The following is a 9,966-nucleotide window of genomic DNA, read 5'->3' as shown; positions in this document are numbered from 1 at the left end:
GTCCCCCGGGTCTCCAGGCCGACGGCATGTCAAAGTGCCCAGGACGGGCTCCATGCGTCCCGGGCAGTCGTCCCCCGGATCTCCAGGCCGACGGCATGTCAAAGTGCCCAGGACGGGCTCCATGCGTCCCGGGCAGTCGTCCCCCGGGTCTCCAGGCCGACGGCATGTCAAAGTGCCCAGGACGGGCTCCATGCGTCCCGGGCAGTCGTCCCCCGGGTCTCCAGGCCGACGGCATGTCAAAATGTCCAGGACGGGCTCCATGCGTCCCGGGCAGTCGTCCCCCGGGTCTCCAGGCCGACGGCATGTCAAAGTGCCCAGGTTGGGCTCCATGCGTCCCGGGCAGTTGTCCCCCGGGTCTCCAGGCCGATGGCATGTCAATGTGCCCAGGACGGGCTCCATGCGTCCCGGGCAGTCGTCCCCCCGGGCATCCGCCGCTCCCTTCTCCGGGCCGACGGCAGGTCAGATTGCCCAGGACGGGCTCCATGGGTCCCGGGCAGTCCTCCCCTGGGTGTCCGGCGCTCCCTTCTCCGGGCCGACGGCATGTCAAAGTGCCCAGGACGGGCTCCATGCGTCCCGGGCAGTCGTCCCCCGGGTCTCCAGGCCGACGGCATGTCAAAATGTCCAGGACGGGCTCCATGCGTCCCGGGCAGTCGTCCCCCGGGTCTCCAGGCCGACGGCATGTCAAAGTGCCCAGGTTGGGCTCCATGCGTCCCGGGCAGTCGTCCCACGGGTCTCCGGGCCGACGGCATGTCAAAGTGCCCAGGACGGGCTCCATGCGTCCCGGGCATTCCTCCCCCCGGGCATCCGCCGCTCCCTTCCCTGGGCCGACGGCAGGTCAGATTGCCCAGGACGGGCTCCATGGGTCCCGGGCAGTCCTTCCCTGGAAGTCCGGCGCTCCCTTCTCCGGGCCGACGGCATGTCAAATTGCCCAGGACGGGCTCCATGCGTCCCGGGCAGTCGTCCTCCGGGTCTCCAGGCCGACGGCATGTCAAAGTGCCCAGGACGGGCTCCATGCGTCCCGGGCAGTCGTCCCCCGGGTCTCCAGGCCGACGGCATTTCAAAATGTCCAGGACGGGCTCCATGCGTCCCAGGCAGTCGTCCCCCGGGTCTCCAGGCCGACGGCATGTCAAAGTGCCCAGGACGGGCTCCATGCGTCCCGGGCAGTCGTCCCCCGGGTCTCCAGGCCGACGGCATGTCAAAATGTCCAGGACGGGCTCCATGCGTCCCAGGCAGTCGTCCCCCGGGTCTCCAGGCCGACGGCATGTCAAAGTGCCCAGGACGGGCTCCATGCGTCCCGGGCAGTCGTCGTCCCGGGCGTCCGGGCCTGGGAGCTCCGGTGGTCCTCACCGTGCCTGAGGCCCAGCCGGGGTCCCCGAGCCCTGCCCGGCATGGGCAGGCAGCAGCCCTACCACGAAGGCTCGGGGTGGGAAGCAGGGAGTCCTTTCGTTCCCGGCCACCTGGTTGCACCTTTCCCCTCGGCCATCTGGTCGCACGCAATGCTATCCAAAAGGGCGACCAGATGGCCAAACCTCCCTGGAAGTCCCTATGAGGTGCCATTTGCCTCCCCGATCCCAGCGAGGGCTCCAGGAGGTCGGGTACTTTTACGCCTTGGGTCCCCTCTGTCAACTCGTGTGCACAGATTACAAGAAAGGGGGGTAATTTTCCTCCGGATTACTAGGGGTAAGGGTATGCCCGGACACCCCTGCAAGGCTGGTGGTTCTCTGCCAGGGGGACCAGATGGGCTATGCCTGGGTAACAACACCCGGGGCTTCCCTCCTCCAGGCCAACGGCATGTCAAAGTGCCCAGGATGGGCTCCATGCGTCCCGGGCAGTCGTCCCCCGGGTCTCCAGGCCAACGGCATGAGCGAGTGCCCAGGTCGGGCTCCATGCGCCCCGGGCAGTCGTCCCCCGGGTCTCCAGGCCAACGGCATGAGCGAGTGCCCAGGTCGGGCTCCATGCTTCCCGGGCAGTCGTCCCCCGGGTCTCAAGGCCGATGGCATGTCAAAGTGCCCAGGATGGGCTCCATGCGTCCCGGGCATTCCTCCCCCCCGGGCGTCCGTCGCTCCCTTCTCCGGGCCGACGGCAGGTCAGATTGCCCAGGACGGGCTCCATGGGTCCCGGGCATTCCTCCGCTGGGTGTCCGGCTCTCCCTTCCCCGGGCCAACGGCTTGTCAGAGTGCCCAGGATGGGCTCCACGGGCCCCGGACGTCCGGGGCTCCCTTCCCCGTGCCAACGGCATGCCAGAGTGCCCAGGACGGGCTCCACGAGTCCCCGGCGTCTGGGGCTCCCTTCCCCGGGACACCGGCTTGTCAGAGTGCCCATGACGGGCTCCACGGGTCCCGGGTATCTGGGACTCCCTTCCCTGGGCCAACGGCATGCCGGAGTTCCCAGGACAGGCTCCACGGGTCCCGGGCGTCCGGGGCTCCCTTCCCCGGTCCGACGGCTTGTCAGAGTGCCCAGGACGGGCTCCACGGCTCCCGGGCGTCCGGGGTTCCCTTCCCCGGGTCAGCGGCATGTCAGAGTGCCCAGGACGAGTTCCACGGGTCCCGGGCAGTCCTCCCCCGGGCGTCCGGGGCTCCCTTCCCCGGGCCGTCGGCAGGTCAGAGTGCCCAGGACGGGCTCCATGGGTCCCGGGCAGTCCTCCCCCCGGGCGTCCGGGGCTCCCTTCCCCGGGCAGACGGCAGGTCAGAGTGCCCAGGACGGGCTCCACGGGTCCCGGGCAGTCCTCCCCCCGGGCGTCCGGCGCTCCCTTCTCCAGGCCGATGGCAGGTCAGAGTGACCAGGACGGGCTCCACGGGTCCCGGGCAGTCCTCTCCCGGGCGTACGTGGTTGTCCGACAGATTCGGGCAGATGTGCTTTTACGAACCGGATCGGAGTCGGCCCAAATAATAATAATAATAATAATAATCCACATTTGTAAGGCGCACAATCGCCCGTAAGGGTCTCTAGGCGCTAGGGGCCGTTGGGAAGATTAAGCAAGCTATTGCCCAGAGTCACATGGTGCTGGGCTAATCTGCCGCCGGTGCCGGGGATCGAACCCTGATCTCTGGGATGCTCGAGGGTTACTACGCGCTCTACAAAAACCTTAAATAAAAAAATCTCCAGATTCCGGAGTCAGCCGCCCTAGCCGCGGCGCCAGCTATTTCCCAGAGTCACCTGGTGCTGGGCTAATCTGCCGCCGGTGCCGGGGATCGAACCGTGATCTCCAGATTCCGGAGTCAGCCTCCCTAGCCGCGGCGCCAGCTATTTCCCAGAGTCACGTGGTGCTGGGCTAATCTGCGGCCGGTGCCGGGGATCGAACCCTGATCTCTGGGATGCTCGAGGGTTACTACGCGCTCTACAAAAACCTTAAATAAAAAAATCTCCAGATTCCGGAGTCAGCCGCCCTAGCCGCGGCGCCAGCTATTTCCCAGAGTCACCTGGTGCTGGGCTAATCTGCCGCCGGTGCCGGGGATCGAACCGTGATCCCCAGATGGGGATATCCCAAAAATCTGGCATGGATACGGCCCGCCAGGACAGGTTTGGGCACCCCTGATATAGAGGCAGTCAACGCGAAATCTGCTGGGTTCGATTCCGATCCGTGTCAGAAGGACCGTAGGGCTTGGGAGTCCGTACAACAGGGGTGCCCAAACCTGTCCTGGCGGGCCGTATCCATGCCAGATTTTTGGGATATCCCCATCTGGTGATCACGGTTCGATCCCCGGCGCCGGCGGCAGATCAGAGTGCCCAGGACGGGGTCCATGTGACCCGGGCAGTCCTATCCCCTGGGTGTACGTGGTTGTCCGACATGTCGGTCGTATTTGCTTTTACGTATCGGATCGGAATCGGCCCCCATAAAATCGTACGTAAAGTATATAGCAAATCAACCTGAAATCTGCTGGGTCAGAAAGGGCTCGATTCCGATCCGTGTCGGAAGGTTAGGAGTCCGTACGAATTTGTCGGGACGGCATGGCAGAGTGCCCGGGACGGGCTCCATGCGTCCCGGGCATTCGTCCCCCGGGGTCCGGGGCTACATCCAGGCTGACGGTATGGCAGAGTGCCCGGGTCGGGCTCCATGGTTTTCACGGTGGTCCTCCCCTGGGTGTCAGGGGGCTCCTGGCCGACGGCATGGAAAAGTACCCAGGACGGGCTCCATGCATCCCGGGCATTTGTCCCCCCGGCGTCCGGGGCTCCATCCAGGCCGACGGCATGGCAGAGTGCCCGGGTCGGGCTCCATGGTTTCCAGGGTGGTCCTCCCCAGGGTGTCGGGGCGCTCCATGCCGAAGGCATGGAAAAGTGCCCAGGACGGGCTCCATGCGTCCCGGGCATTTGTCCCCCGGGCGTCCGGGGCTCCATCCAGGCCGACGGCATGGCAGAGTGCCCGGGTCGGGCTCCATGGCTTTCACGGTGGTCCTCCCCTGGGTGTCTGGGGGCTCCAGGCCGAAGGCATGGAAAAGTGCCCAGGACGGGCTCCATGCGTCCCGGGCACGGGCACGGGGACGGGGACAGGGTCGGGAGAGTCCAGGCGGCTTCACTTCCGTGTCCAGCCATCTGATCGCCCAGATTCCCTCGGCCATCTGGTCGCCCGGATCCCCTCGGGCATCTGGTCGCCCGCAACGCTTTCCTATGGGGCGACCAGATGGCCGAACTTCCCTGGAAGTCCCGATGAGGTGCCATTCGCCGCCCGGATCCCAGCGAGGGCTCCAGGAGGTTGGGTACATTCGCGCCTTGGGTCCCCTCTGTCACCTCGCGTGCACAGATTACAAGAAAAGGGGGTAATTTTCCTCCGGATTACTAGGGAGAAGGGTACGCCCGGACACCCCTCCGAGGCTGGTGGTTCTCTGCCATGGGGACCAGATGGGCTATGCCTGGGCAACACCTCCCTAGGCCACCCGGGGCTTCCTTCCTCCAGGCCAACTGCATGTCAAATTGCCCAGGACGGGCTCCATGGCTCCTGGGCAGTCGTCCCCCGGGCGTCCGGGGCTCCATCCAGGCTGACGGCATTGAAAAGTGCCCAGGACGGGCTCCATGCGTCCCGGGCATTCGTCCCCTGGGCGTCCGGGGCTCCATCTAGGCTGACGGTATGGCAGAGTGCCCGGGTCGGGCTCCATGGTTTTCACGGTGGTCCTCCCCTGGGTGTCTGGGGGCTCCAGGCCGAAGGCATGGAAAAGTGCCCAGGACGGGCTCCATGCGTCCCGGGCATTCGTCCCCCCGGGCGTCCGGGGCACCCATCTCCATGAGGCCAACGGCATTGGCAAAGTACCCAGGACGGGCTCCATGGGTCCCGGGCAGACCTCCCCCCGGGCGTCCGGGGCTCCCACCTCCAGGCCGACGGAATGTCAAAGTACCCAGGACGGGCTCCATGGGTCCCGGGCAGCTTCCCCCGGGGCGTCCGGGGCACCCACCTCCAGGCCGACGGCATGTCAAAGTACCCAGGACGGGCTCCACGGGTCCCGGGCATTCCTCCCCCAGGTCGTCCGGGCCCTAGAGCTCCGGTGGTCCAACCTGCGCCTGAGGCCCAGCCGGGGTCCAAGAGCCCTGCCTTGCGTGGGCAGGCAGTCAGGAACCCTACCGCGAAGGCTTGGGATGGATGGGGAGCTGGGAGTCCTTTCGATCCCGGCCCTCTGGTCGCCCGCGATGCTTTCCAATGGGGCGACCAGATGGCCGGGCTTCCCTGGAAGTCCCGATGAGGTGCCATTCGGCTCCTGGATCCCAGCGAGGGCTCCATGAGGTCGGGTTCTTTTACGCCTTGGGTCCCCTCTGTCACCGCGCGTGCACGGATTGCAAGAAATGGGGGTAATTTCCCTCCGGATTACTAGGGGCAGGGTACGCCCGGACACCTCTCCAGGGCTGGTGGTTCTCTGCCCGGGGGACCAGATGAGATATGCCTGGGCAACACCTCCCCCGGGCGTCTGGGGGCTCCATTCTCCGGGCCAACGGCATGGCTCAATGCCCAGGACGGGCTCCACGTGTCCCGGACAGACCTCCCCTGGGCGTCCGGGGCACCCATCTCCATGAGGCCAACGGGATGGCAAAGTACCCGGGAAGGGCTCCACGGGTCCCGGGCAGCCTTCCCCCGGGCGTCCGGGGCTCCCACCTTTAGTCCGACGGCATGTCACACTGCCCAGGACGGGCTCCATGGGCCCCGGACAGACCATCTCCAGGAGGCCAACGGGATGGCAAAGTACCCGGGAAGGGCTCCACGGGTCCCGGGCAGCCTTCCCCCGGGCGTCCGGGGCTCCCACCTCCAGGCGGACGGCATGTCACAGTGCCCAGGACGGGCTCCATGGGCCCCGGACAGCCCGCCCCCCGGGCGTTCGGGGCACATATCTCCAGGAGGCCAACGGCGTTGCAAAGTACCCGGAAAGGACTCCACGGGTACCGGGCAGTCCTCCCCCCGGGCGTCCGGGGCACCAATCTCCATGAGGCCAACGGTATTGGCAAAGTACCCGGGAGGGGCTCCACGGGTCCCGGGCAGGCCTCCCCCGGGCGTCCAGGGCACCCACCTCCAGGCCGACGGCATGTAAAAGTGCCCAGGACGGGCTCCATGGGTCCCGGGCAGCCCACCCCCGGGCATCTGGGGCACCCATCTCCAGGAGGCCAACGGCGTTGCAAAGTACCCGGGAAGGGCTCCACGGGTACCGGGCAGTCCTCCCCCGGGCGTCCGGGGGCTCCCTTCTCCAGGCCGACGGCATGGTTCAATGCCCAGGACGGGACGTCAAGTGGCCAGGACGGGCTCCATGCGTCCCGGGCATTCATCCCGGGACGGGGACGGGGTGGGGAAGAGTCCAGGCGGCTTCACCTCCATGCCCAGCCATCTGGTCGCCCGGATTCCCTCGGCCATCTGGTCGCCCGGATCCCCTCGGGCATCTGGTCGCCCGCAACGCTTTCCTATGGGGGGGACCAGATGGCCGAACTTCCCTGGAAGTCTTAATGAGGTGCCATTCGCCTCCCGGATCCCAGCGAGGGCTCCATGAGGTCGGGTTCTTTCACGCCTTGGGTCCCCTCTGTCACCTCGCGTGCACAGATTGCAAGAAAGGGGGGTAATTTGCCTCCGGATTACTATGGGGCAGGGTATGCCCGGACACCCCTCCAGGGTTGGTGGTTCTCTGCCATGGGGACCAGATGGGATATGCCTGGGCAACACCTCCCTAGGCCACCCGGAGCTTCCTTCCTCCAGGCCAACTGCATGTCAAATTGCCCAGGACGGGCTCCATGGCTCTTGGGCAGTCGTCCCCCGGGCGTCCGGTGCTCCATCCAGGCCGACGGCATGGCAGAGTGCCCGGGACAGGCTCCATGCGTCCCGGGCCTTCGCCCCCCCCGGGCGTCCGGGGCTCCATCCAGGCTGACGGCATGGCAGAGTGCCCGGGACGGGCTCCACGGGCCCCGGGCGTCCGGGGCTCCCTTCCCCGGGCCAGCGGCATGTCAGAGTGCCCAGGACGGGCTCCACGGGCCCCGGTCATCCGGGGCACCCTTCCCCGGGCCAGCGGCATGTCAGAGTGCCCAGGACCAGTTCCACGGGTCCCGGGCAGTCCTCCCCCGGGCGTCCGGGGCTCCCTTCCCCGGGCCAAAGCATTTCAGAGTGCCCAGGACGGGCTCCACGGGTTCCGGGCGTCCAGGTCTCCCTTCCCCGGGCCAACGGCTTGTCAGAGTGCCCAGGACGAGTTCCACGGGTCCCGGGCAGTCCTCCCCCCCGGGTGGCCGGGGCTCCCTTCCCCGGGCCAAAGCATTTCAGAGTGCCCAGGACGGGCTCCACGGGTCCCGGACGTCCGGGGCTCCCTTCCCCGGGCCAACGGCATACAGGAGTGCCCAGGACGGGCTCCACGGGTCCCGGACGTCCGGGGCTCCCTTCCCCGGGCCAACGGCATACAGGAGTGCCCAGGACGGGCTCCACAGGTCCCGGTCGTCTGGGGTCCCTCCCCCGGGCCAACAGCAGGTCAGAGTGCCCAGGACGGGCTCCACGGGTCCAGGGCAGCCCACCCCCCGGGCGTTCGGGGCACCCATCTCCAGGAGGCCAACGGCGTTGCAAAGTACCCGGGAAGGGCTCCACGGGTACCGGGCAGTCCTCCCCCGGGCGTCCGGGGCTCCCTTCTCCAGGCCAACGGCATGGTTCAATGCCCAGGACGGGCTCCATGTGTCCCAGACAGACCTTCCCCGGGCGTCCGGGGCACCCATCTCCAGGCCAACGGCATGGCTCAATGCCCAGGACGGGCTCCATGGGTCCGGGGAGGCGTCCCATGCGCCTCCGGGCTTGGGAGCCCCGGCTGGGTCCAGGGGCCCGGGCGGGCCCCGGGTCGGGTGCTCCGGCCCTGGTCCCTGTCTCCCAGCCTACCGCACTGCCAAGGGCCTAGGAATGGGTTCCGTTGTTCCCGGGGAGCCTCCCCTTGCTTGGCTGGGTTCAGGAGCAGTGGCTAGGGCCCCTGAGGGCCCGGGGAGGGCGGCCTCCCCACCCCGGGCTCTGTCCTTGGTCCTGCTGCGTGGCAGGGTGCCCGGGACGGGGTCCGGAGGGACCGGGGAGGCGTCCCATGCACCTCCGGGCTTGGGAGCCCCGGCTCGGTCCAGGGGCCCGGGCGGGCCCCGGGTCGGGTGCTCCGGCCCTGGTCCCTGTCTCCCAGCCTACCGCACTGCCAAGGGCCTAGGAATGGGTTCCGTTGTTCCCGGGGAGCCTCCCCTTGCTTGGCTGGGTTCAGGAGCAGTGGCTAGGGCCCCTGAGGGCCCGGGGAGGGCGGCCTCCCCACCCCGGGCTCTGACCTTGGTCCTGCTGCGTGGCAGGGTGCCCGGGACGGGGTCCGGAGGGACCGGGGAGGCGTCCCATGCACCTCGGGCTTGGGAGCCCCGGCTGGGTCCAGGGGCCCGGCTGGGTCCAGGGGCCCGGCCGGGCCCCGGGTCGGGTGCTCCGGCCCTGGGCCCTGTCTCCCAGCCTGCCGCACTGCCAAGGGCCCGGGAAGGGGTTCCGATGTGCCCGGGGAGCCTCCCCTTGCTTGGCTGGGTTCAGGAGCAGTGGCTAGGGCCCCTGAGGGCCCGGGGAGGGCGGCCTCCCCACCCCGGGCTCTGTCCTTGGTCCTGCTGCGTGGCAGGGTGCCCGGGACGGGGTCCGGAGGGACCGGGGAGGCGTCCCATGCACCTCCGGGCTTGGGAGCCCCGGCTGGGTCCAGGGGCCCGGCCGGGCCCCGGGTCGGGTGCTCCGGCCCTGGGCCCTGTCTCCCAGCCTGCCGCACTGCCAAGGGCCCGGGAAGGGGTTCCGATGTGCCCGGGGAGCCTCCCCTTGCTTGGCTGGGTTCAGGAGCAGTGGCTAGGGCCCCTGAGGGCCCGGGGAGGGCGGCCTCCCCACCCCGGGCTCTGTCCTTGGTCCTGCTGCGTGGCAGGGTGCCCGGGACGGGGTCTGGAGGGACCGGGGAGGCGTCCCATGCGCCTCCGGGCTTGGGAGCCCCGGCTGGGTCCAGGGGCCCGGGCGGGCCCCGGGTCGGGTGCTCCGGCCCTGGGCCCTGTCTCCCAGCCTGCCGCACGGCCAAGGGCCCGGGAAGGGGTTCCGATGTGCCCGGGGAGCCTCCCCTTGCTTGGCTGGGTTCAGGAGCAGTGGCTAGGGCCCCTGAGGGCCCGGGGAGGGCGGCCTCCCCACCCCGGGCTCTGTCCTTGGTCCTGCTGCGTGGCAGGGTGCCCGGGACGGGGTCCGGAGGGACCGGGGAGGCGTCCTATGCGCCTCCGGGCTTGGGAGCCCCGGCTGGGTCCAGGGGCCCGGGCGGGCCCCGGGTCGGGTGCTCAGGCCCTGGGCCCTGTCTCCCAGCCTGCCGCACTGCCAAGGGCCCGGAAAGGGGTTCCGATGTGCCCTGGGAGCCTCCCCTTGCTTGTCTGTGTTCAGGAGCTCCATCCGGGGCCCCTGAGGGCCCCGGGGAGGGTGGCCTCCCCACCCCGGGCTCCGTCCTGGGTCCTGCCGCGGGGCAGGGTGCCCGGGACAGGGTCCGGCGGGCCCGGGGAGGCTTCCCCTGT

This window comes from Lissotriton helveticus, chromosome 12 (genome assembly GCF_964261635.1).
Source record: "Lissotriton helveticus chromosome 12, aLisHel1.1, whole genome shotgun sequence".
NCBI lineage: Eukaryota > Metazoa > Chordata > Amphibia > Caudata > Salamandridae > Lissotriton > Lissotriton helveticus.
This window is presented reverse-complemented; position numbering follows the sequence as displayed.